Below are 24,461 nucleotides of genomic sequence, written 5' to 3'. Positions count from 1 at the left end.
TTTTATTTTTCATTAAAGTACAATAACTTTTACCATTTTAATTTGTTTTAATAGTATATTGAAAGTATTGTTTTCTTTTAAAAATCCACTTAATTTTCTTTACCCTATTATTAAAATGGTAATTGACAAAAACAAACTACATTGTCATCAGAAGAGCAATACAAAATGTACAAGTGATATATTAAAATCATCTTTCCAGCTTGAATTTCAATGATGCATTGGGGCAACGATTTTGTGAGAAACATTTTCACCCTTAAATAAAGATTTTCTTAATTCCTTACCTGTGTGCTAATTAGATATCACCTTGTTTTCACATTAAACAGACTTCCACATGAGAAAGCAGCAAGGATGCAGTGGCGTTAATGTTTCCTGGTGTCAACCTGTATTATTTCAGTAGACATTGAAATGAGGATGCATCTTGCTGCCTTTCCAATGAAGCAAGTTTAATTTAGTAATAGGTGAAAAACCATCCTTACAAAGGTGTTAATCAGAGACTTGGCTTTGTGGACACTTTTCAGAGAACAAATTTGTTAGCATAAAAATAAAGCCAGAAAATGAAGAGCTGTTTAATCACTCAATTGGATTTTTTTGCCAGCATATTTCTTTTTCTCTGCAACCCACTGCTAAACTGTGCTTCCTAGCTGTTTTTATAAAATCACTGAATCAAATCTAACTCTGATTACATCAGAGAAGGCCAGGTACCCTACACCATAAGAGGGGGTTTGAAATTTTGACTTGTCTACTTAAAGATCACCAAAATCTGATAACAAGGTCAATTACGTCCCTGGGTGGGATTGAGCCACCAACCTTTTGGTTAATAGCCATATACACTAACTGATTGCGCCACAGAGACACTTTGCAAAAGTACATACTGACAAAGGCTAATAAGCATTCATCTAAAACGTTTCCTAGAAAAACTTTAAAAAGTCAATAATCTGGAGAGTTTTTGTAAGATGTTTCTTCCATCAACCAACGAAGAAACACATTGGTACTTTCCCATGATGACTGAGTGCTTCAGGATCTCTTGCACTTACATGTGCAGCAGAGTACTGCAATGGAAGCATGCTGGGCCCATAACCCAGAGGTAGGCAGAATGAAACTATCCTTTGCTATATGCATATTTTTTTGTTAATTTAAGTAATCAAAACTGGGATTGATATTTTTGCTCTTTTATTTTTACTTAAAGTACAATAACTTTTACCATTTTAATTTGTTTTAATAGTATATTGACAGTATAGTTTTCTTTAAAAAATCCACTTAATTTTCTTTACCCTATTATTAAAAGGGTAATTGACAAAAACAAACTACATTGTCACCAGAAGAGCAATACAAAATGTACAAGTGATATATTAAAATCATCTTTCCAGCTTGACTTTCAATGATGCATTGGGGCAACGATTTTGTGAGAAACATCTTCACCCTTAAATAAAGATTTTCTTAATTCCTTACCTGTGTGCTAATTAGATATCACCTTGTTTTCACATTAAACAGACTTCCACATGAGAAAGCAGCAAGGATGCAGTGGCGTTAATGTTTCCTTGTGTCAACCCGTATTATTTCAGTAGACATTGAAATGAGGATGCATCTTGCTGCCTTTCCAATGAAGCAAATTTAATTTAGTAATAGGTTAAAAACCATCCCTACAAAGGTGTTAATCAGAGACTTGGCTTTGTGGACACTTTTCAAAGAACAAATTTGTTAGCATAAAAATAAATCCAGAAAATTAAGAGCTGTTTAATCACTCAATTGGATTTTTTTTGCCAGCATATTTCTTTTTCTCTGCAACCCACTGCTAAATTGTGCTTCCTAGCTGTTTTTATAAAATCACTGAATCAAATCTAACTCTGATTACATCAGAGAAGGCCAGGTACCCTACACCATAAGAGGGGGTTTGAAATTTTGACTTGTCTACTTAAAGATCACCAAAATCTGATAACAAGGTCAATTACGTCCCTGGGTGGGATAGAACCACCAACCTTTTGGTTTATAGCCGTACACACTAACTGATTGCGCCACAGAGACACTTTGCAAAAGTACATACTGACAAAGGCTAATAAGCATTCATCTAAAACGTTTCCTAGAAAAACTTTAAAAAGTCAATAATCTGGAGAGTTTTTGTAAGATGTTTCTTCCATCCACCAACGAAGAAACACATTGGTACTTTCCCATGATGAGTGAGTGCTTCAGGATCTCTTGCACTTACATGTGCAGCAGAGTACTGCAATGGAAGCATGCTGGGCCCATAACCCAGAGGTAGGCAGATTAAAACTATCCTCTGCTATATGCATTTTTTTTGTTAATTAAAGTAATCCAAAACTGGGATTGATATTTTTGCTCTTTTATTTTTCATTAAAGTACAATAACTTTTACCATTTTAATTTGTTTTAATAGTATATTGAAAGTATTGTTTTCTTTTAAAAATCCACTTAATTTTCTTTACCCTATTATTAAAATGGTAATTGACAAAAACAAACTACATTGTCATCAGAAGAGCAATACAAAATGTACAAGTGATATATTAAAATCATCTTTCCAGCTTGAATTTCAATGATGCATTGGGGCAACGATTTTGTGAGAAACATTTTCACCCTTAAATAAAGATTTTCTTAATTCCTTACCTGTGTGCTAATTAGATATCACCTTGTTTTCACATTAAACAGACTTCCACATGAGAAAGCAGCAAGGATGCAGTGGCGTTAATGTTTCCTGGTGTCAACCTGTATTATTTCAGTAGACATTGAAATGAGGATGCATCTTGCTGCCTTTCCAATGAAGCAAGTTTAATTTAGTAATAGGTGAAAAACCATCCTTACAAAGGTGTTAATCAGAGACTTGGCTTTGTGGACACTTTTCAGAGAACAAATTTGTTAGCATAAAAATAAAGCCAGAAAATGAAGAGCTGTTTAATCACTCAATTGGATTTTTTTGCCAGCATATTTCTTTTTCTCTGCAACCCACTGCTAAATTGTGCTTCCTAGCTGTTTTTATAAAATCACTGAATCAAATCTAACTCTGATTACATCAGAGAAGGCCAGGTACCCTACACCATAAGAGGGGGTTTGAAATTTTGACTTGTCTACTTAAAGATCACCAAAATCTGATAACAAGGTCAATTACGTCCCTGGGTGGGATTGAACCACCAACCTTTTGGTTAATAGCCATATACACTAACTGATTGCGCCACAGAGACACTTTGCAAAAGTACATACTGACAAAGGCTAATAAGCATTCATCTAAAACGTTTCCTAGAAAAACTTTAAAAAGTCAATAATCTGGAGAGTTTTTGTAAGATGTTTCTTCCATCAACCAACGAAGAAACACATTGGTACTTTCCCATGATGATTGAGTGCTTCAGGATCTCTTGCACTTACATGTGCAGCAGAGTACTGCAATGGAAGCATGCTGGGCCCATAACCCAGAGGTAGGCAGAATGAAACTATCCTTTGCTATATGCATATTTTTTTGTTAATTTAAGTAATCAAAACTGGGATTGATATTTTTGCTCTTTTATTTTTACTTAAAGTACAATAACTTTTACCATTTTAATTTGTTTTAATAGTATATTGACAGTATAGTTTTCTTTAAAAAATCCTCTTAATTTTCTTTACCCTATTATTAAAAGGGTAATTGACAAAAACAAACTACATTGTCACCAGAAGAGCAATACAAAATGTACAAGTGATATATTAAAATCATCTTTCCAGCTTGACTTTCAATGATGCATTGGGGCAACGATTTTGTGAGAAACATCTTCACCCTTAAATAAAGATTTTCTTAATTCCTTACCTGTGTGCTAATTAGATATCACCTTGTTTTCACATTAAACAGACTTCCACATGAGAAAGCAGCAAGGATGCAGTGGCGTTAATGTTTCCTTGTGTCAACCCGTATTATTTCAGTAGACATTGAAATGAGGATGCATCTTGCTGCCTTTCCAATGAAGCAAATTTAATTTAGTAATAGGTTAAAAACCATCCCTACAAAGGTGTTAATCAGAGACTTGGCTTTGTGGACACTTTTCAAAGAACAAATTTGTTAGCATAAAAATAAAGCCAGAAAATTAAGAGCTGTTTAATCACTCAATTGGATTTTTTTTGCCAGCATATTTCTTTTTCTCTGCAACCCACTGCTAAATTGTGCTTCCTAGCTGTTTTTATAAAATCACTGAATCAAATCTAACTCTGATTACATCAGAGAAGGCCAGGTACCCTACACCATAAGAGGGGGTTTGAAATTTTGACTTGTCTACTTAAAGATCACCAAAATCTGATAACAAGGTCAATTACGTCCCTGGGTGGGATTGAACCACCAACCTTTTGGTTTATAGCCGTACACACTAACTGATTGCGCCACAGAGACACTTTGCAAAAGTACATACTGACAAAGGCTAATAAGCATTCATCTAAAACGTTTCCTAGAAAAACTTTAAAAAGTCAATAATCTGGAGAGTTTTTGTAAGATGTTTCTTCCATCCACCAACGAAGAAACACATTGGTACTTTCCCATGACGAGTGAGTGCTTCAGGATCTCTTGCACTTACATGTGCAGCAGAGTACTGCAATGGAAGCATGCTGGGCCCATAACCCAGAGGTAGGCAGATTAAAACTATCCTCTGCTATATGCATTTTTTTTGTTAATTAAAGTAATCCAAAACTGGGATTGATATTTTTGCTCTTTTATTTTTCATTAAAGTACAATAACTTTTACCATTTTAATTTGTTTTAATAGTATATTGAAAGTATTGTTTTCTTTTAAAAATCCACTTAATTTTCTTTACCCTATTATTAAAATGGTAATTGACAAAAACAAACTACATTGTCATCAGAAGAGCAATACAAAATGTACAAGTGATATATTAAAATCATCTTTCCAGCTTGAATTTCAATGATGCATTGGGGCAACGATTTTGTGAGAAACATTTTCACCCTTAAATAAAGATTTTCTTAATTCCTTACCTGTGTGCTAATTAGATATCACCTTGTTTTCACATTAAACAGACTTCCACATGAGAAAGCAGCAAGGATGCAGTGGCGTTAATGTTTCCTGGTGTCAACCTGTATTATTTCAGTAGACATTGAAATGAGGATGCATCTTGCTGCCTTTCCAATGAAGCAAGTTTAATTTAGTAATAGGTGAAAAACCATCCTTACAAAGGTGTTAATCAGAGACTTGGCTTTGTGGACACTTTTCAGAGAACAAATTTGTTAGCATAAAAATAAAGCCAGAAAATGAAGAGCTGTTTAATCACTCAATTGGATTTTTTTGCCAGCATATTTCTTTTTCTCTGCAACCCACTGCTAAATTGTGCTTCCTAGCTGTTTTTATAAAATCACTGAATCAAATCTAACTCTGATTACATCAGAGAAGGCCAGGTACCCTACACCATAAGAGGGGGTTTGAAATTTTGACTTGTCTACTTAAAGATCACCAAAATCTGATAACAAGGTCAATTACGTCCCTGGGTGTGATTGAACCACCAACCTTTTGGTTAATAGCCATATACACTAACTGATTGCGCCACAGAGACACTTTGCAAAAGTACATACTGACAAAGGCTAATAAGCATTCATCTAAAACGTTTCCTAGAAAAACTTTAAAAAGTCAATAATCTGGAGAGTTTTTGTAAGATGTTTCTTCCATCAACCAACGAAGAAACACATTGGTACTTTCCCATGATGACTGAGTGCTTCAGGATCTCTTGCACTTACATGTGCAGCAGAGTACTGCAATGGAAGCATGCTGGGCCCATAACCCAGAGGTAGGCAGAATGAAACTATCCTTTGCTATATGCATATTTTTTTGTTAATTTAAGTAATCAAAACTGGGATTGATATTTTTGCTCTTTTATTTTTACTTAAAGTACAATAACTTTTACCATTTTAATTTGTTTTAATAGTATATTGACAGTATAGTTTTCTTTAAAAAATCCACTTAATTTTCTTTACCCTATTATTAAAAGGGTAATTGACAAAAACAAACTACATTGTCACCAGAAGAGCAATACAAAATGTACAAGTGATATATTAAAATCATCTTTCCAGCTTGACTTTCAATGATGCATTGGGGCAACGATTTTGTGAGAAACATCTTCACCCTTAAATAAATATTTTCTTAATTCCTTACCTGTGTGCTAATTAGATATCACCTTGTTTTCACATTAAACAGACTTCCACATGAGAAAGCAGCAAGGATGCAGTGGCGTTAATGTTTCCTTGTGTCAACCCGTATTATTTCAGTAGACATTGAAATGAGGATGCATCTTGCTGCCTTTCCAATGAAGCAAATTTAATTTAGTAATAGGTTAAAAACCATCCCTACAAAGGTGTTAATCAGAGACTTGGCTTTGTGGACACTTTTCAAAGAACAAATTTGTTAGCATAAAAATAAAGCCAGAAAATTAAGAGCTGTTTAATCACTCAATTGGATTTTTTTTGCCAGCATATTTCTTTTTCTCTGCAACCCACTGCTAAATTGTGCTTCCTAGCTGTTTTTATAAAATCACTGAATCAAATCTAACTCTGATTACATCAGAGAAGGCCAGGTACCCTACACCATAAGAGGGGGTTTGAAATTTTGACTTGTCTACTTAAAGATCACCAAAATCTGATAACAAGGTCAATTACGTCCCTGGGTAGGATTGAACCACCAACCTTTTGGTTTATAGCCGTACACACTAACTGATTGCGCCACAGAGACACTTTGCAAAAGTACATACTGACAAAGGCTAATAAGCATTCATCTAAAACGTTTCCTAGAAAAACTTTAAAAAGTCAATAATCTGGAGAGTTTTTGTAAGATGTTTCTTCCATCCACCAACGAAGAAACACATTGGTACTTTCCCATGATGAGTGAGTGCTTCAGGATCTCTTGCACTTACATGTGCAGCAGAGTACTGCAATGGAAGCATGCTGGGCCCATAACCCAGAGGTAGGCAGATTAAAACTATCCTCTGCTATATGCATTTTTTTTGTTAATTAAAGTAATCCAAAACTGGGATTGATATTTTTGCTCTTTTATTTTTCATTAAAGTACAATAACTTTTACCATTTTGATTTGTTTTAATAGTATATTGAAAGTATTGTTTTCTTTTAAAAATCCACTTAATTTTCTTTACCCTATTATTAAAATGGTAATTGACAAAAACAAACTACATTGTCATCAGAAGAGCAATACAAAATGTACAAGTGATATATTAAAATCATCTTTTCAGCTTGAATTTCAATGATGCATTGGGGCAACGATTTTGTGAGAAACATTTTCACCCTTAAATAAATATTTTCTTAATTCCTTACCTGTGTGCTAATTAGATATCACCTTGTTTTCACATTAAACAGACTTCCACATGAGAAAGCAGCAAGGATGCAGTGGCGTTAATGTTTCCTTGTGTCAACCCGTATTATTTCAGTAGACATTGCAATGAGGATGCATCTTGCTGCCTTTCCAATGAAGCAAATTTAATTTAGTAATAGGTGAAAAACCATCCCTACAAAGGTGTTAATCAGAGACTTGGCTTTGTGGACACTTTTCAGAGAACAAATTTGTTAGCATAAAAATAAAGCCAGAAAATAAGGAGCTGTTTAATCACTCAATTGGATTTTTTTTGCCAGCATATTTCTTTTTCTCTGCAACCCACTGCTAAATTGTGCTTCCTAGCTGTTTTTATTAAATCACTGAATCAAATCTAACTCTGATTACATCAGAAAAGGCCAGGTACCCTACACCATAACAGGGGGTTTGAAATTTTGACTTGTCTACTTAAAGATCACCAAAATCTGATAACAAGGTCAATTACGTCCCTGGGTGGGATTGAACCACCAACCTTTTGGTTAGTAGCCGGACACACTAACCGATTGCACCACAGAGACACTTCGCAAAAAGGACATACTGACAAAGGCTAATAAGCATACATCTAGAACGTTTCCTAGAAAAACTTTAAAAAGTCAATAATCTGGAGAGTTTTTGTAAAATGTTTCTTCCATCAACCAACGAGAAACACATTGGTACTTTCCCATGATGAGTGAGTGCTTCAGGATCTCTTGCACTTACATGTGCAGCAGAGTACAGCAATGGAAGCATGCTGGGCCCATAACCCAGCGGTAGGCAGATTGAAACTATCCTCTGCTATATGCATTTTTTTTTGTTAATTAAAGTAATCCAAAACTGGGATTGATATTTTGGCTCTTTTATTTTTACTTAAAGTACAATAACTTTTACCATTTTAATTTGTTTTAATAGTATATTGACAGTATTGTTTTCTTTCAAAAATCCACTTAATTTTCTTTACCCTATTATTAAAATGGTAATTGACAAAAACAAACTACATTGTCACCAGAAGAGCAATACAAAATGTACAAGTGATATATTAAAATCATCTTTCCAGCTTGAATTTCAATGATGCATTGGGGCAACGATTTTGTGAGAAACATCTTCACCCTTAAATAAAGATTTTCTTAATTCCTTACCTGTGTGCTAATTAGATATCACCTTGTTTTCACATTAAACAGACTTCTACATGAGAAAGCAGCAAGGATGCAGTGGCGTTAATGTTTCCTTGTGTCAACCCGTATTATTTCAGTAGACATTGAAATGAGGATGCATCTTGCTGCCTTTCCAATGAAGCAAATTTAATTTAGTAATAGGTGAAAAACCATCCCTACAAAGGTGTTAATCAGAGACTTGGCTTTGTGGACACTTTTCAAAGAACAAATTTGTTAGCATAAAAATAAAGCCAGAAAATTAAGAGCTGTTTAATTACTCAATTGGATTTTTTTGCCAGCATATTTCTTTTTCTCTGCAACCCACTGCTAAATTGTGCTTCCTAGCTGTTTTTATAAAATCACTGAATCAAATCTAACTCTGATTACATCAGAGAAGGCCAGGTACCCTACACCATAAGAGGGGGTTTGAAATTTTGACTTGTCTACTTAAAGATCACCAAAATCTGATAACAAGGTCAATTACGTCCCTGGGTGGGATTGAACCACCAACCTTTTGGTTAATAGCCATATACACTAACTGATTGCGCCACAGAGACACTTTGCAAAAGTACATACTGACAAAGGCTAATAAGCATTCATCTAAAACGTTTCCTAGAAAAACTTTAAAAAGTCAATAATCTGGAGAGTTTTTGTAAGATGTTTCTTCCATCAACCAACGAAGAAACACATTGGTACTTTCCCATGATGATTGAGTGCTTCAGGATCTCTTGCACTTACATGTGCAGCAGAGTACTGCAATGGAAGCATGCTGGGCCCATAACCCAGAGGTAGGCAGAATGAAACTATCCTTTGCTATATGCATATTTTTTTGTTAATTTAAGTAATCAAAACTGGGATTGATATTTTTGCTCTTTTATTTTTACTTAAAGTACAATAACTTTTACCATTTTAATTTGTTTTAATAGTATATTGACAGTATAGTTTTCTTTAAAAAATCCTCTAAATTTTCTTTACCCTATTATTAAAAGGGTAATTGACAAAAACAAACTACATTGTCACCAGAAGAGCAATACAAAATGTACAAGTGATATATTAAAATCATCTTTCCAGCTTGACTTTCAATGATGCATTGGGGCAACGATTTTGTGAGAAACATCTTCACCCTTAAATAAAGATTTTCTTAATTCCTTACCTGTGTGCTAATTAGATATCACCTTGTTTTCACATTAAACAGACTTCCACATGAGAAAGCAGCAAGGATGCAGTGGCGTTAATGTTTCCTTGTGTCAACCCGTATTATTTCAGTAGACATTGAAATGAGGATGCATCTTGCTGCCTTTCCAATGAAGCAAATTTAATTTAGTAATAGGTTAAAAACCATCCCTACAAAGGTGTTAATCAGAGACTTGGCTTTGTGGACACTTTTCAAAGAACAAATTTGTTAGCATAAAAATAAAGCCAGAAAATTAAGAGCTGTTTAATCACTCAATTGGATTTTTTTTGCCAGCATATTTCTTTTTCTCTGCAACCCACTGCTAAATTGTGCTTCCTAGCTGTTTTTATAAAATCACTGAATCAAATCTAACTCTGATTACATCAGAGAAGGCCAGGTACCCTACACCATAAGAGGGGGTTTGAAATTTTGACTTGTCTACTTAAAGATCACCAAAATCTGATAACAAGGTCAATTACGTCCCTGGGTGGGATTGAACCACCAACCTTTTGGTTTATAGCCGTACACACTAACTGATTGCGCCACAGAGACACTTTGCAAAAGTACATACTGACAAAGGCTAATAAGCATTCATCTAAAACGTTTCCTAGAAAAACTTTAAAAAGTCAATAATCTGGAGAGTTTTTGTAAGATGTTTCTTCCATCCACCAACGAAGAAACACATTGGTACTTTCCCATGACGAGTGAGTGCTTCAGGATCTCTTGCACTTACATGTGCAGCAGAGTACTGCAATGGAAGCATGCTGGGCCCATAACCCAGAGGTAGGCAGATTAAAACTATCCTCTGCTATATGCATTTTTTTTGTTAATTAAAGTAATCCAAAACTGGGATTGATATTTTTGCTCTTTTATTTTTCATTAAAGTACAATAACTTTTACCATTTTAATTTGTTTTAATAGTATATTGAAAGTATTGTTTTCTTTTAAAAATCCACTTAATTTTCTTTACCCTATTATTAAAATGGTAATTGACAAAAACAAACTACATTGTCATCAGAAGAGCAATACAAAATGTACAAGTGATATATTAAAATCATCTTTCCAGCTTGAATTTCAATGATGCATTGGGGCAACGATTTTGTGAGAAACATTTTCACCCTTAAATAAAGATTTTCTTAATTCCTTACCTGTGTGCTAATTAGATATCACCTTGTTTTCACATTAAACAGACTTCCACATGAGAAAGCAGCAAGGATGCAGTGGCGTTAATGTTTCCTGGTGTCAACCTGTATTATTTCAGTAGACATTGAAATGAGGATGCATCTTGCTGCCTTTCCAATGAAGCAAGTTTAATTTAGTAATAGGTGAAAAACCATCCTTACAAAGGTGTTAATCAGAGACTTGGCTTTGTGGACACTTTTCAGAGAACAAATTTGTTAGCATAAAAATAAAGCCAGAAAATGAAGAGCTGTTTAATCACTCAATTGGATTTTTTTGCCAGCATATTTCTTTTTCTCTGCAACCCACTGCTAAATTGTGCTTCCTAGCTGTTTTTATAAAATCACTGAATCAAATCTAACTCTGATTACATCAGAGAAGGCCAGGTACCCTACACCATAAGAGGGGGTTTGAAATTTTGACTTGTCTACTTAAAGATCACCAAAATCTGATAACAAGGTCAATTACGTCCCTGGGTGGGATTGAACCACCAACCTTTTGGTTAATAGCCGTGCACACTAACTGATTGCGCCACAGAGACACTTAGCAAAAGTACATACTGACAAAGGCTAATAAGCATTCATCTAAAACGTTTCCTAGAAAAACTTTAAAAAGTCAATAATCTGGAGAGTTTTTGTAAGATGTTTCTTCCATCAACCAACGAAGAAACACATTGGTACTTTCCCATGATGACTGAGTGCTTCAGGATCTCTTGCACTTACATGTGCAGCAGAGTACTGCAATGGAAGCATGCTGGGCCCATAACCCAGAGGTAGGCAGATTGAAACTATCCTTTGCTATATGCATTTTTTTTTGTTAATTTAAGTAATCAAAACTGGGATTGATATTTTTGCTCTTTTATTTTTACTTAAAGTACAATAACTTTTACCATTTTAATTTGTTTTAATAGTATATTGACAGTATAGTTTTCTTTAAAAAATCCACTTAATTTTCTTTACCCTATTATTAAAAGGGTAATTGACAAAAACAAACTACATTGTCACCAGAAGAGCAATACAAAATGTACAAGTGATAAATTAAAATCATCTTTCCAGCTTGAATTTCAATGATGCATTGGGGCAACGATTTTGTGAGAAACATCTTCACCCTTAAATAAAGATTTTCTTAATTCCTTACCTGTGTGCTAATTAGATATCACCTTGTTTTCACATTAAACAGACTTCCACATGAGAAAGCAGCAAGGATGCAGTGGCGTTAATGTTTCCTTGTGTCAACCCGTATTATTTCAGTAGACATTGAAATGAGGATGCATCTTGCTGCCTTTCCAATGAAGCAAATTTAATTTAGTAATAGGTTAAAAACCATCCCTACAAAGGTGTTAATCAGAGACTTGGCTTTGTGGACACTTTTCAAAGAACAAATTTGTTAGCATAAAAATAAATCCAGAAAATTAAGAGCTGTTTAATCACTCAATTGGATTTTTTTGCCAGCATATTTCTTTTTCTCTGCAACCCACTGCTAAATTGTGCTTCCTAGCTGTTTTTATAAAATCACTGAATCAAATCTAACTCTGATTACATCAGAGAAGGCCAGGTACCCTACACCATAAGAGGGGGTTTGAAATTTTGACTTGTCTACTTAAAGATCACCAAAATCTGATAACAAGGTCAATTACGTCCCTGGGTGGGATTGAACCACCAACCTTTTGGTTTATAGCCGTACACACTAACTGATTGCGCCACAGAGACACTTTGCAAAAGTACATACTGACAAAGGCTAATAAGCATTCATCTAAAACGTTTCCTAGAAAAACTTTAAAAAGTCAATAATCTGGAGAGTTTTTGTAAGATGTTTCTTCCATCCACCAACGAAGAAACACATTGGTACTTTCCCATGACGAGTGAGTGCTTCAGGATCTCTTGCACTTACATGTGCAGCAGAGTACTGCAATGGAAGCATGCTGGGCCCATAACCCAGAGGTAGGCAGATTAAAACTATCCTCTGCTATATGCATTTTTTTTGTTAATTAAAGTAATCCAAAACTGGGATTGATATTTTTGCTCTTTTATTTTTCATTAAAGTACAATAACTTTTACCATTTTAATTTGTTTTAATAGTATATTGAAAGTATTGTTTTCTTTTAAAAATCCACTTAATTTTCTTTACCCTATTATTAAAATGGTAATTGACAAAAACAAACTACATTGTCATCAGAAGAGCAATACAAAATGTACAAGTGATATATTAAAATCATCTTTCCAGCTTGAATTTCAATGATGCATTGGGGCAACGATTTTGTGAGAAACATTTTCACCCTTAAATAAAGATTTTCTTAATTCCTTACCTGTGTGCTAATTAGATATCACCTTGTTTTCACATTAAACAGACTTCCACATGAGAAAGCAGCAAGGATGCAGTGGCGTTAATGTTTCCTGGTGTCAACCTGTATTATTTCAGTAGACATTGAAATGAGGATGCATCTTGCTGCCTTTCCAATGAAGCAAGTTTAATTTAGTAATAGGTGAAAAACCATCCTTACAAAGGTGTTAATCAGAGACTTGGCTTTGTGGACACTTTTCAGAGAACAAATTTGTTAGCATAAAAATAAAGCCAGAAAATGAAGAGCTGTTTAATCACTCAATTGGATTTTTTTGCCAGCATATTTCTTTTTCTCTGCAACCCACTGCTAAATTGTGCTTCCTAGCTGTTTTTATAAAATCACTGAATCAAATCTAACTCTGATTACATCAGAGAAGGCCAGGTACCCTACACCATAAGAGGGGGTTTGAAATTTTGACTTGTCTACTTAAAGATCACCAAAATCTGATAACAAGGTCAATTACGTCCCTGGGTGGGATTGAACCACCAACCTTTTGGTTAATAGCCATATACACTAACTGATTGCGCCACAGAGACACTTTGCAAAAGTACATACTGACAAAGGCTAATAAGCATTCATCTAAAACGTTTCCTAGAAAAACTTTAAAAAGTCAATAATCTGGAGAGTTTTTGTAAGATGTTTCTTCCATCAACCAACGAAGAAACACATTGGTACTTTCCCATGATGACTGAGTGCTTCAGGATCTCTTGCACTTACATGTGCAGCAGAGTACTGCAATGGAAGCATGCTGGGCCCATAACCCAGAGGTAGGCAGAATGAAACTATCCTTTGCTATATGCATATTTTTTTGTTAATTTAAGTAATCAAAACTGGGATTGATATTTTTGCTCTTTTATTTTTACTTAAAGTACAATAACTTTTACCATTTTAATTTGTTTTAATAGTATATTGACAGTATAGTTTTCTTTAAAAAATCCACTTAATTTTCTTTACCCTATTATTAAAAGGGTAATTGACAAAAACAAACTACATTGTCACCAGAAGAGCAATACAAAATGTACAAGTGATATATTAAAATCATCTTTCCAGCTTGACTTTCAATGATGCATTGGGGCAACGATTTTGTGAGAAACATCTTCACCCTTAAATAAATATTTTCTTAATTCCTTACCTGTGTGCTAATTAGATATCACCTTGTTTTCACATTAAACAGACTTCCACATGAGAAAGCAGCAAGGATGCAGTGGCGTTAATGTTTCCTTGTGTCAACCCGTATTATTTCAGTAGACATTGAAATGAGGATGCATCTTGCTGCCTTTCCAATGAAGCAAATTTAATTTAGTAATAGGTTAAAAACCATCCCTACAAAGGTGTTAATCAGAGACTTGGCTTTGTGGACACTTTTCAAAGAACAAATTTGTTAGCATAAAAATAAAGCCAGAAAATTAAGAGCTGTTTAATCACTCAATTGGATTTTTTTTTGCCAGCATATTTCTTTTTCTCTGCAACCCACTGCTAAATTGTGCTTCCTAGCTGTTTTTATAAAATCACTGAATCAAATCTAACTCTGATTACATCAGAGAAGGCCAGGTACCCTACACCATAAGAGGGGGTTTGAAATTTTGACTTGTCTACTTAAAGATCACCAAAATCTGATAACAAGGTCAATTACGTCCCTGGGTAGGATTGAACCACCAACCTTTTGGTTTATAGCCGTACACACTAACTGATTGCGCCACAGAGACACTTTGCAAAAGTACATACTGACAAAGGCTAATAAGCATTCATCTAAAACGTTTCCTAGAAAAACTTTAAAAAGTCAATAATCTGGAGAGTTTTTGTAAGATGTTTCTTCCATCCACCAACGAAGAAACACATTGGTACTTTCCCATGATGAGTGAGTGCTTCAGGATCTCTTGCACTTACATGTGCAGCAGAGTACTGCAATGGAAGCATGCTGGGCCCATAACCCAGAGGTAGGCAGATTAAAACTATCCTCTGCTATATGCATTTTTTTTGTTAATTAAAGTAATCCAAAACTGGGATTGATATTTTTGCTCTTTTATTTTTCATTAAAGTACAATAACTTTTACCATTTTGATTTGTTTTAATAGTATATTGAAAGTATTGTTTTCTTTTAAAAATCCACTTAATTTTCTTTACCCTATTATTAAAATGGTAATTGACAAAAACAAACTACATTGTCATCAGAAGAGCAATACAAAATGTACAAGTGATATATTAAAATCATCTTTTCAGCTTGAATTTCAATGATGCATTGGGGCAACGATTTTGTGAGAAACATTTTCACCCTTAAATAAAGATTTTCTTAATTCCTTACCTGTGTGCTAATTAGATATCACCTTGTTTTCACATTAAACAGACTTCCACATGAGAAAGCAGCAAGGATGCAGTGGCGTTAATGTTTCCTTGTGTCAACCCGTATTATTTCAGTAGACATTGCAATGAGGATGCATCTTGCTGCCTTTCCAATGAAGCAAATTTAATTTTGTAATAGGTGAAAAACCATCCCTACAAAGGTGTTAATCAGAGACTTGGCTTTGTGGACACTTTTCAGAGAACAAATTTGTTAGCATAAAAATAAAGCCAGAAAATGAAGAGCTGTTTAATCACTCAATTGGATTTTTTTGCCAGCATATTTCTTTTTCTCTGCAACCCACTGCTAAATTGTGCTTCCTAGCTGTTTTTATAAAATCACTGAATCAAATCTAACTCTGATTACATCAGAGAAGGCCAGGTACCCTACACCATAAGAGGGGGTTTGAAATTTTGACTTGTCTACTTAAAGATCACCAAAATCTGATAACAAGGTCAATTACGTCCCTGGGTGGGATTGAACCACCAACGTTTTGGTTAATAGCCATATACACTAACTGATTGCGCCACAGAGACACTTAGCAAAAGTACATACTGACAAAGGCTAATAAGCATTCATCTAAAACGTTTCCTAGAAAAACTTTAAAAAGTCAATAATCTGGAGAGTTTTTGTAAGATGTTTCTTCCATCAACCAACGAAGAAACACATTGGTACTTTCCCATGATGACTGAGTGCTTCAGGATCTCTTGCACTTACATGTGCAGCAGAGTACTGCAATGGAAGCATGCTGGGCCCATAACCCAGAGGTAGGCAGATTGAAACTATCCTTTGCTATATGCATTTTTTTTTGTTAATTTAAGTAATCAAAACTGGGATTGATATTTTTGCTCTTTTATTTTTACTTAAAGTACAATAACTTTTACCATTTTAATTTGTTTTAATAGTATATTGACAGTATAGTTTTCTTTAAAAAATCCACTTAATTTTCTTTACCCTATTATTAAAAGGGTAATTGACAAAAACAAACTACATTGTCACCAGAAGAGCAATACAAAATGTACAAGTGATAAATTAAAATCATCTTTCCAGCTTGAATTTCAATGATGCATTGGGGCAACGATTTTGTGAGAAACATCTTCACCCTTAAATAAAGATTTTCTTAATTCCTTACCTGTGTGCTAATTAGATATCACCTTGTTTTCACATTAAACAGACTTCCACATGAGAAAGCAGCAAGGATGCAGTGGCGTTAATGTTTCCTTGTGTCAACCCGTATTATTTCAGTAGACATTGAAATGAGGATGCATCTTGCTGCCTTTCCAATGAAGCAAATTTAATTTAGTAATAGGTTAAAAACCATCCCTACAAAGGTGTTAATCAGAGACTTGGCTTTGTGGACACTTTTCAAAGAACAAATTTGTTAGCATAAAAATAAATCCAGAAAATTAAGAGCTGTTTAATCACTCAATTGGATTTTTTTGCCAGCATATTTCTTTTTCTCTGCAACCCACTGCTAAATTGTGCTTCCTAGCTGTTTTTATAAAATCACTGAATCAAATCTAACTCTGATTACATCAGAGAAGGCCAGGTACCCTACACCATAAGAGGGGGTTTGAAATTTTGACTTGTCTACTTAAAGATCACCAAAATCTGATAACAAGGTCAATTACGTCCCTGGGTGGGATTGAACCACCAACCTTTTGGTTTATAGCCGTACACACTAACTGATTGCGCCACAGAGACACTTTGCAAAAGTACATACTGACAAAGGCTAATAAGCATTCATCTAAAACGTTTCCTAGAAAAACTTTAAAAAGTCAATAATCTGGAGAGTTTTTGTAAGATGTTTCTTCCATCCACCAACGAAGAAACACATTGGTACTTTCCCATGATGAGTGAGTGCTTCAGGATCTCTTGCACTTACATGTGCAGCAGAGTACTGCAATGGAAGCATGCTGGGCCCATAACCCTGAGGTAGGCAGATTAAAACTATCCTCTGCTATATGCATTTTTTTTGTTAATTAAAGTAATCCAAAACTGGGATTGATATTTTTGCTCTTTTATTTTTCATTAAAGTACAATAACTTTTACCATTTTAATTTGTTTTAATAGTATATTGAAAGTATTGTTTTCTTTTAAAAATCCACTTAATTTTCTTTACCCTATTATTAAAATGGTAATTGACAAAAACAAACTACATTGTCATCAGAAGAGCAATACAAAATGTACAAGTGATATATTAAAATCATCTTTCCAGCTTGAATTTCAATGATGCATTGGGGCAACGATTTTGTGAGAAACATTTTCACCCTTAAATAAAGATTTTCTTAATTCCTTACCTGTGTGCTAATTAGATATCACCTTGTTTTCACATTAAACAGACTTCCACATGAGAAAGCAGCAAGGATGCAGTGGCGTTAATGTTTCCTGGTGTCAACCTGTATTATTTCAGTAGACATTGAAATGAGGATGCATCTTGCTGCCTTTCCAATGAAGCAAGTTTAATTTAGTAATAGGTGAAAAACCATCCTTACAAAGGTGTTAATCAGAGACTTGGCTTTGTGGACACTTTTCAGAGAACAAATTTGTTAGCATAAAAATAAAGCCAGAAAATGAAGAGCTGTTTAATCACTCAATTGGATTTTTTTGCCAGCATATTTCTTTTTCTCTGCAACCCACTGCTAAATTGTGCTTCCTAGCTGTTTTTATAAAATCACTGAATCAAATCTAACTCTGATTACATCAGAGAAGGCCAGGTACCCTACACCATAAGAGGGGGTTTGAAATTTTGACTTATCTACTTAAAGATCACCAAAATCTGATAACAAGGTCAATTACGTCCCTGGGTGGGATTGAACCACCAACCTTTTGGTTAATAGCCATATACACTAACTGATTGCGCCACAGAGACACTTTGCAAAAGTACATACTGACAAAGGCTAATAAGCATTCATCTAAAACGTTTCCTAGAAAAACTTTAAAAAGTCAATAATCTGGAGAGTTTTTGTAAGATGTTTCTTCCATCAACCAACGAAGAAACACATTGGTACTTTCCCATGATGACTGAGTGCTTCAGGATCTCTTGCACTTACATGTGCAGCAGAGTACTGCAATGGAAGCATGCTGGGCCCATAACCCAGAGGTAGGCAGAATGAAACTATCCTTTGCTATATGCATATTTTTTTGTTAATTTAAGTAATCAAAACTGGGATTGATATTTTTGCTCTTTTATTTTTACTTAAAGTACAATAACTTTTACCATTTTAATTTGTTTTAATAGTATATTGACAGTATAGTTTTCTTTAAAAAATCCACTTAATTTTCTTTACCCTATTATTAAAAGGGTAATTGACAAAAACAAACTACATTGTCACCAGAAGAGCAATACAAAATGTACAAGTGATATATTAAAATCATCTTTCCAGCTTGACTTTCAATGATGCATTGGGGCAACGATTTTGTGAGAAACATCTTCACCCTTAAATAAAGATTTTCTTAATTCCTTACCTGTGTGCTAATTAGATATCACCTTGTTTTCACATTAAACAGACTTCCACATGAGAAAGCAGCAAGGATGCAGTGGCGTTAATGTTTCCTTGTGTCAACCCGTATTATTTCAGTAGACATTGAAATGAGGATGCATCTTGCTGCCTTTCCAATGAAGCAAATTTAATTTAGTAATAGGTTAAAAACCATCCCTACAAAGGTGTTAATCAGAGACTTGGCTTTGTGGACACTTTTCAAAGAACAAATTTGTTAGCATAAAAATAAAGCCAGAAAATTAAGAGCTGTTTAATCACTCAATTGGATTTTTTTTGCCAGCATATTTCTTTTTCTCTGCAACCCACTGCTAAATTGTGCTTCCTAGCTGTTTTTATAAAATCACTGAATCAAATCTAACTCTGATTACATCAGAGAAGGCCAGGTACCCTACACCATAAGAGGGGGTTTGAAATTTTGACTTGTCTACTTAAAGATCACCAAAATCTGATAACAAGGTCAATTACGTCCCTGGGTGGGATTGAACCACCAACCTTTTGGTTTATAGCCGTACACACTAACTGATTGCGCCACAGAGACACTTTGCAAAAGTACATACTGACAAAGGCTAATAAGCATTCATCTAAAATGTTTCCTAGAAAAACTTTAAAAAGTCAATAATCTGGAGAGTTTTTGTAAGATGTTTCTTCCATCCACCAACGAAGAAACACATTGGTACTTTCCCATGATGAGTGAGTGCTTCAGGATCTCTTGCACTTACATGTGCAGCAGAGTACTGCAATGGAAGCATGCTGGGCCCATAACCCAGAGGTAGGCAGATTAAAACTATCCTCTGCTATATGCATTTTTTTTTGTTAATTAAAGTAATCCAAAACTGGGATTGATATTTTTGCTCTTTTATTTTTCATTAAAGTACAATAACTTTTACCATTTTAATTTGTTTTAATAGTATATTGAAAGTATTGTTTTCTTTTAAAAATCCACTTAATTTTCTTTACCCTATTATTAAAATGGTAATTGACAAAAACAAACTACATTGTCATCAGAAGAGCAATACAAAATGTACAAGTGATATATTAAAATCATCTTTCCAGCTTGAATTTCAATGATGCATTGGGGCAACGATTTTGTGAGAAACATTTTCACCCTTAAATAAAGATTTTCTTAATTCCTTACCTGTGTGCAAATTAGATATCACCTTGTTTTCACATTAAACAGACTTCCACATGAGAAAGCAGCAAGGATGCAGTGGCGTTAATGTTTCCTGGTGTCAACCTGTATTATTTCAGTAGACATTGAAATGAGGATGCATCTTGCTGCCTTTCCAATGAAGCAAGTTTAATTTAGTAATAGGTGAAAAACCATCCTTACAAAGGTGTTAATCAGAGACTTGGCTTTGTGGACACTTTTCAGAGAACAAATTTGTTAGCATAAAAATAAAGCCAGAAAATGAAGAGCTGTTTAATCACTCAATTGGATTTTTTTGCCAGCATATTTCTTTTTCTCTGCAACCCACTGCTAAATTGTGCTTCCTAGCTGTTTTTATAAAATCACTGAATCAAATCTAACTCTGATTACATCAGAGAAGGCCAGGTACCCTACACCATAAGAGGGGGTTTGAAATTTTGACTTGTCTACTTAAAGATCACCAAAATCTGATAACAAGGTCAAATACATCCCTGGGTGGGATTGAACCACCAACCTTTTGGTTAATAGCCGTGCACACTAACTGATTGCGCCACAGAGACACTTTGCAAAAGTCCATACTGACAAAGGCTAATAAGCATTCATCTAAAACGTTTCCTAGAAAAACTTTAAAAAGTCAATAATCTGGAGAGTTTTTGTAAGATGTTTCTTCCATCAACCAACGAAGAAACACATTGGTACTTTCCCATGATGACTGAGTGCTTCAGGATCTCTTGCACTTACATGTGCAGCAGAGTACTGCAATGGAAGCATGTTGGGCCCATAACCCAGAGGTAGGCAGATTGAAACTATCCTTTGCTATATGCATTTTTTTTTGTTAATTTAAGAAATCAAAACTGGGATTGATATTTTTGCTCTTTTATTTTTACTTAAAGTACAATAACTTTTACCATTTTAATTTGTTTTAATAGTATATTGACAGTATAGTTTTCTTTAAAAAATCCACTTAATTTTCTTTACCCTATTATTAAAAGGGTAATTGACAAAAACAAACTACATTGTCACCAGAAGAGCAATACAAAATGTACAAGTGATATATTAAAATCATCTTTCCAGCTTGAATTTCAATGATGCATTGGGGCAACGATTTTGTGAGAAACATCTTCACCCTTAAATAAAGATTTTCTTAATTCCTTACCTGTGTGCTAATTAGATATCACCTTGTTTTCACATTAAACAGACTTCCACATGAGAAAGCAGCAAGGATGCAGTGGCGTTAATGTTTCCTTGTGTCAACCCGTATTATTTCAGTAGACATTGAAATGAGGATGCATCTTGCTGCCTTTCCAATGAAGCAAATTTAATTTAGTAATAGGTGAAAAACCATCCCTACAAAGGTGTTAATCAGAGACTTGGCTTTGTGGACACTTTTCAAAGAACAAATTTGTTAGCATAAAAATAAAGCCAGAAAATGAAGAGCTGTTTAATCACTCAATTGGATTTTTTTGCCAGCATATTTCTTTTTCTCTGCAACCCACTGCTAAATTGTGCTTCCTAGCTGTTTTTATAAAATCACTGAATCAAATCTAACTCTGATTACATCAGAGAAGGCCAGGTACCCTACACCATAAGAGGGGGTTTGAAATTTTGACTTGTCTACTTAAAGATCACCAAAATCTGATAACAAGGTCAATTACGTCCCTGGGTGGGATTGAACCACCAACCTTTTGGTTTATAGCCATACACACTAACTGATTGCACCACAGAGACACTTTTCAAAAGTACATACTGACAAAGGCTAATAAGCATTCATCTAAAACGTTTCCTAGAAAAACTTTAAAAAGTCAATAATCTGGAGAGTTTTTGTAAGATGTTTCTTCCATCCACCAACGAAGAAACACATTGGTACTTTCCCATGATGAGTGAGTGCTTCAGGATCTCTTGCACTTACATGTGCAGCAGAGTACTGCAATGGAAGCATGCTGGGCCCATAACCCAGAGGTAGGCAGATTGAAACTATCCTTTGCTATATGCATTTTTTTTGTTAATTTAAGTAATCAAAACTGGGATTGATATTTTTGCTCTTTTATTTTTCATTAAAGTACAATAACTTTTACTATTTTAATTTGTTTTAATAGTATATTGAAAGTATTGTTTTCTTTTAAAAATCCACTTAATTTTCTTTACCCTATTATTAAAATGGTAATTGACAAAAACAAACTACATTGTCACCAGAAGAGCAATACAAAATGTACAAGTGATATATTAAAATCATCTTTCCAGCTTGAATTTCAATGATGCATTGGGGCAACGATTTTGTGAGAAACATTTTCACCCTTAAATAAAGATTTTCTTAATTCCTTACCTGTGTACTAATTAGATATCACCTTGTTTTCACATTAAACAGACTTCCACATGAGAAAGCAGCAAGGATGCAGTGGCGTTAATGTTTCCTGGTGTCAACCTGTATTATTTCAGTAGACATTGAAATGAGGATGCATCTTGCTGCCTTTCCAATGAAGCAAGTTTAATTTAGTAATAGGTGAAAAACCATCCTTACAAAGGTGTTAATCAGAGACTTGGCTTTGTGGACACTTTTCAGAGAACAAATTTGTTAGCATAAAAATAAAGCCAGAAAATGAAGAGCTGTTTAATCACTCAATTGGATTTTTTTGCCAGCATATTTCTTTTTCTCTGCAACCCACTGCTAAATTGTGCTTCCTAGCTGTTTTTATAAAATCACTGAATCAAATCTAACTCTGATTACATCAGAGAAGGCCAGGTACCCTACACCATAAGAGGGGGTTTGAAATTTTGACTTGTCTACTTAAAGATCACCAAAATCTGATAACAAGGTCAATTACATCCCTGGGTGGGATTGAACCACCAACCTTTTGGTTAATAGCCATACACACTAACTGATTGCGCCACAGAGACACTTTGCAAAAGTACATACTGACAAAGGCTAATAAGCATTCATCTAAAACGTTTCCTAGAAAAACTTTAAAAAGTCAATAATCTGGAGAGTTTTTGTAAGATGTTTCTTCCATCAACCAACGAAGAAACACATTGGTACTTTCCCAGGATGAGTGAGTGCTTCAGGATCTATTGCACTTACATGTGCAGCAGAGTACAGCAATGGAAGCATGCTGGGCACATAACCCAGAGGTAGGCAGATTGAAACTATCCTCTGCTATATGCATTTTTTTTTTTTATTAAAGTAATCCAAAACTGGGATTGATATGTTGGCTCTTTTATTTTTACTTACAGTACAATAACTTTTACCATTTTAATTTGTTTTAATAGTATATTGACAGTATTGTTTTCTTTCAAAAATCCACTTAATTTTCTTTACCCTATTATTAAAATGGTAATTTACAAAAACAAACTACATTGTCACCAGAAGAGCAATACAAAATGTACAAGTGATATATTAAAATCATCTTTCCAGCTTGAATTTCAATGATGCATTGGGGCAACGATTTTGTGAGAAACATTTTCACCCTTAAATAAAGATTTTCTTAATTCCTTACCTGTGTGCTAATTAGATATCACCTTGTTTTCACATTAAACAGACTTCCACATGAGAAAGCAGCAAGGATGCAGTGGCGTTAATGTTTCCTGGTGTCAACCTGTATTATTTCAGTAGAAATTGAAATGAGGATGCATCTTGCTGCCTTTCCAATGAAGCAAGTTTAATTTAGTAATAGGTGAAAAACGATCCCTACAAAGGTGTTAATCAGAGACTTGGCTTTGTGGACACTTTTCAGAGAACAAATTTGTTAGCATAAAAATAAAGCCAGAAAATGAAGAGCTGTTTAATCACTCAATTGGATTTTTTTTGCCAGCATATTTCTTTTTCTCTGCAACCCACTGCTAAATTGTGCTTCCTATCTGTTTTTATAAAATCACTGAATCAAATCTAACTCTGATTACATCAGAGAAGGCCAGGTACCCTACACCATAACAGGGGGTTTGAAATTTTGACTTGTCTACTTAAAGATCACCAAAATCTGATAACAATGTCAATTACGTCCCTGGGTGGGATTGAACCACCAACCTTTTGGTTAGTAGCCAGACACACTAACCGATTGCGCCACAGAGACACTTTGTAAAAAGTACATCCTGACAAAGGCTAATAAGCATACATCTAGAACGTTTCCTAGAAAAACTTTAAAAAGTCAATAATCTGGAGAGTTTTTGTAAGATGTTTCTCCCATCAACCAACCAAGAAACACATTGGTACTTTCCCATGATGAGTGAGTGCTTCAGGATCTCTTGCACTTACATGTGCAGCAGAGTACTGCAATGGAAGCATGCTGGGCCCATAACCCAGAGGTAGGC

General features: G+C 34.5%; 1 non-coding gene across 1 annotated transcript; it reads right to left on the bottom strand.

Moving 5' to 3' along the window:
- Nucleotides 1-24,149: 24,149 nt before the first annotated feature.
- TRNAS-ACU (transfer RNA serine (anticodon ACU)) lies at nt 24,150-24,223 on the bottom strand. Its single transcript has one exon. It is a non-coding gene; the product is annotated as a tRNA-Ser (tRNA).
- Nucleotides 24,224-24,461: the final 238 nt, after the last annotated feature.

This window comes from Pseudophryne corroboree, unplaced genomic scaffold, assembly GCF_028390025.1.
Source record: "Pseudophryne corroboree isolate aPseCor3 unplaced genomic scaffold, aPseCor3.hap2 scaffold_1007, whole genome shotgun sequence".
NCBI lineage: Eukaryota > Metazoa > Chordata > Amphibia > Anura > Myobatrachidae > Pseudophryne > Pseudophryne corroboree.
Note: the sequence above shows the minus strand (reverse complement) of the source record. Positions and strands in the feature narration are given on the sequence as shown.